The sequence below is a fragment of the Vitis vinifera genome, chromosome 16, assembly GCF_030704535.1.
Source record: "Vitis vinifera cultivar Pinot Noir 40024 chromosome 16, ASM3070453v1".
NCBI lineage: Eukaryota > Viridiplantae > Streptophyta > Magnoliopsida > Vitales > Vitaceae > Vitis > Vitis vinifera.
The window spans coordinates 8,701,687-8,706,408 of record NC_081820.1 but is presented as its reverse complement, the minus strand read 5'-3'; the positions used below and the strand labels follow the sequence as shown (position 1 = coordinate 8,706,408).

The window sequence follows — 4,722 nt, the reverse complement described above, 5'->3', positions numbered from 1 at the left end:
AATCTAGTAAAGACTGTAGTGTACTACCTTCTAATTGGAGGGATGACTTATCTTGGCCATCAGGATGGGTTTCCTATAGTGAGTGCACTAGTGTATGTGATGCACATTGGATAAGACTTATTGTGAATCATGATGCAAGATTATTAAATGTCATGATTCACCAAGCCACTATACTGTATGGACTCTCAACCTTGAGAGGATATTAAGTTTGTGCTGAAATCAACAGGAGACTTTAAACTATGGGTGAGACCCTAAAGTGGTCATATATCCCTATGGATTATGTCACTATTTATGAAGACTTGTGACAATAAGTATTCTCAATAAAGGTACCATATCTCATGGGATTGAAATAATGTGTCCCCTTGAGTGATCCAAAGAACATATGATCATGAAATCTGTGACTATAATAATTCATTTAGTGGAATTTGATATATGTTCCTTACAGTTAGAGTACGTCAGCTGATCACATAATAAGTAGGATCTGTAACTGAAGGATTTGAGAAGTAATCTTGATAGGTGGTAACACTACCTTGTTAGATTATAGACACTGGTTCAAAGGGAGTTTACATGTAGTGGATAGTAATTCACAGACTCGAGCTTCATCTCATTGTTATTTACATAAGATACTATAGTGTAGTGTATTCTCTTTATTGGAATGTTGAATCAACTTCATAATTGGATTATGAGGGAGCTAGTACTCCTATGGGTCAAGTGGTCCCTGCTCTGAGCTCATATTCCATGATGACATGGTTTATGAGGGTTGGATTGACTTTAGGTTCATTCTTGTGCATAAGGGTGTTTGGATAATTATGCAAAGTTGCATAAGGGATAATAAATAAGGTCTCTCTGTCACGCCCCAAGACCCACTCCAAGGGCGTGACGGTCATTTCACACCTCAAACCCGAAGGCTTAAAGTATAATCTGACTCAAACAGTCATATTGTAACTGGATGTTACCAATTACCAAATACTTGCTCAGAGTAGCGGAAACAAAATCTAAAATCCTCAAAATTCAATTTCCAAATAACTTCCAAATACCAAATGATCCAAAATAACATAACTAATAGTTAAACAAAATCCAACATAAAATCCTAAGTCAAATCCTAATGATGACCATTCCTCAGCCTAGCCATCACTCCTCACCCGAACTAAGAGTACCTGAAAAATTTTCAACAATTGGGAATGAGCTCACAGCCCAATAAGGAATATTAATGCAATTCATGGATCAAATATTTTCATTTCAAATGGGAGATATCAATTTTTTTTTCTCATCAAATATCAGAGTTTCAAAAATACCAATATATTCAAAATTCAACCAACCAATTTCACATCAAATTCAAACACTTTCACATCAGACTCAATCAAATCCATTCAATTTTTTTTTTCATTACTCTAGTTATCAAATATCAAATGCCCAGTTAGGTGGGACTTTTCAAATGGGTGGCTAGCCTCAAATTGTTCTTGGTGGACGGAACCAAACACTACTAGTACTAGTAACCTCTAACCAAACCCCTAGAGGCTGGGGTCCAAATCAATTACATTCCCACCATGAAATGTAAAGGTCAACTATTATATCCCGTTGACAGGGCCGAATAGTCAACTATTATATCCCGTTGACAAGGGCCAAATAAACCAGAGTGATGTTTTTGTTCAAGTATTCAAATTTACACAACATAATATCTCCATATTTTGTGTCATAAATAAAACAAAATATTCCAACATAACATTTAGTGCAAAACAATTTGATCCATGCATGGTAACAAAATATCATTTTCTTTTCCACAATTCAAAATAATATATAAAATAATTTAATTTTATAAATATTACATTAACTTCCCTTACCTCAAAAGAAGTCCTTGAAAGCTTGGGAGAAGAATAATTCTGAAAAAATATAATCTACTCTTCACCTAATATAACATAAGAGAAACAATTATTACTATTTATTTATAATTTAACTAATCTATTCCTTATTTAAATAAAACTAATAAATTCCCAATTTATTTCTAATAACACACTACTAATTTAATTAAATTACAATTTTATTTTATTATAAAACTCTATATATATATATATATATATATATATATATATATATATATATATATATATTTTGCTAAATCTATTATTACTATTATCTTAATTATAAATCTAAAACTAAATATTATTATTTTAATTAATCAATTCAAAAGCCACCCAACCATTCCTCATCTCGGGTACACACCAAAAAGCAAGTTTTTGTTTGTTTTTTTTTTTTTTTTGTTGCCTAATGGTTCATTATATCTATATCTATATCTATATATATCTATATATATATATATATATATATATATATACAAAAGCCTCCATAGCATTGCCACGCCCCACCTGGAGTTTTTTTTTATTTTATTTTTTTTATTTTTACCATGCTTCCAGTAGCCCAGTACGCGTACGCCCCCATTATTATTATTATTTTTTTTTTCCTTCCTTCCTTCCAGTGCTGTGCTCACGCGTTCTTCTTCTTCTTCTTTTTTTTTTTTTTAATAACCCTAACCTAAAATCGAAATATTCCAAGGAATTTTTTTTTTTTTTAATAAAACTTAAGATCTCCCAAATTCCAATACTAAAATCAAAATATTAATTTTTCACTATTTGATATTAAAACGAATTAAAAAAAAATAATCTAACCCTAATCTAGATTTGGGGTTTTCCAAAAAATATATCTAATGTATTTGAAATAGATCAATGAATCTAAAATATTAAACTAGAGGTTAGAATCTTACCTATAGAGATCTGTTCTTCAACCCTGAAATCTGACTCCAACCTTACGTTCTCTGGAATTCTGCGAACAGGAACTCTATTCAGAAAAGAAGGGAAAGAATAAAATTTCTAATTTATACCTAGGGTATTTATTCGTAAAATTACACTTTTACCCCTCTTCCACTTTATTAAATTAATTAATTTAATTAGTAATAACAATTTCCTAAATTACCCTTAAAAGAAAAAGCCCGGGTGTTACACTCTTGATTGAGCTAATTGATTAATTAGATGACTCTATAGGACCCATTTTGGGTTAGATTAAGTGACCCAAGCATTAATGGGCTCAAGTCAATTAAGCCTAGTGGACAAGCCTATAAATACCCCCTTATGGGTTAAGGTTTCCTTATGGCTTTTAGTTAGTCATCTTCAACCTCTAGAGAGAGAGAGAGAGAATGGGTCAAAGTTTTCTCTCTTCCGTTACCCACACTTTGGAGTGCCAAGATCGTGGTTTAAGTCATCGAGCATAAGATCTTGGTTTATAAGACTTCCAAATTTTTTAGACACGTTCTTCATTAGATAGATTTTGCTATGAGAACATCCAAATCACAGGTATGAACACTTTTTTCTTTAGATCTTTATCCTAATATGGTTTTTATGGCCATTTGTTTTCATTGTGTTAGATCTAGAAAGCATTAGGGATAGCTGCATGCATCTTACGAGATCCAAGGGTAGGGAACAAAGTAATATGAGGTTCCCATCACATAGGAGTACTACTTCCCTCATAATCCAATTTTGAAGTTGATTCAATATTTCACTAAAGAGAATCAACTGCATTTTGACACCTTATGTAAATAACAAGACAAAATTCGAGTTCACAACCTACTATCCACTGCATGCAAACTCCTCTTGAATTGATATTTGTAATATAATAAAGTAGTGTTATCACCTATCAAAATTACCTATCCAATTCTTGAGTTACAAATTTAACTTATTATGTGATCAATTGACATACTCTACTTCTAAGGAGCATATGTCAGATTTCTACTGAAGGAAATGTTATGATCATAGTCTTCTAAATCACATGTCCTTTGGATCAGTTAAGGGGACACATTGTCTTAATCCTAGATATCATGGTACCTCTAATGAGAATACTTGTTGCCACCGAGTATGCATGTCCTTTGATGTATGACTTTTTAAAGTTATTGAATCCCATGACTTTTTAATATTAATTAAATCAATTTTCAGTTTCAAATAATTTCTGAAAATTTAAAAATTTATTATCAAGTACAAGTTTGATTTGAAATTTATTTGCTTAATTAAAATTTTTTGAGAAGTTAAAAAAGATTTAAGAAAACATGTGCAATTTAAAAGAATATCATATTTGAAGATTTTTTGTCTTGATATTAGATTGTGAAGAGAGAAATGGAATGAAATCATGTTCGATTTTATCTATTTTTTTATGGGTTTTTAAAAATTTTCTATGCTTTTCTTTTATTTTTAAAAACTAGTAAAAACAACTTTCACTTGTTTTATAAAAATTGTTCTCTATTTCACTTTATTTTTAAAAATGGTTTCCAAATAACAACGGGCAAACAATGTTAAGAATTTTTAAAAACAATTTTCCCTTTTTAAAAACAAAAAATGATTTTTAAATCGAACATCCAAACAAACTATTTGTTTTTAAAAATAAAAACCCGTTTTAAGATTACATGGCTAAATGGGCTCTTTACTCGAGCAAGACATGCAGCCAACTCTCATGTTTCGTTGATTTCTACTACAACAATCTTGCAAATGATACGACAATGGCATACTTTGTGATGGATGAGATAATGTTTTTACTTTGCCTTAAACCAAAGGACCATGGAAGAAAATTCAAGTGTAGCATCATTCTTTCAACATACAATGAAATTTATGGCACCATACTTGTAGGGTATGTGGTATAAGGAGGTATATGACTTTAGCCTTCAAAAGCTAAGCAGCGATAATA

At 30.9% G+C, this 4,722-nt stretch overlaps 1 long non-coding RNA gene across 1 annotated transcript; it reads right to left on the bottom strand.

The window, feature by feature from the left end:
- Positions 1-980: 980 nt before the first annotated feature.
- LOC132252698 (uncharacterized) lies at positions 981-2,904 on the bottom strand. The gene is made up of 3 exons (XR_009464468.1): positions 2,759-2,904; positions 1,842-1,906; positions 981-1,157 (listed from the first exon to the last, which is right to left on the bottom strand). It is a non-coding gene; the product is annotated as an uncharacterized LOC132252698 (long non-coding RNA).
- Between the last annotated feature and the right edge of the window lie 1,818 nt (positions 2,905-4,722).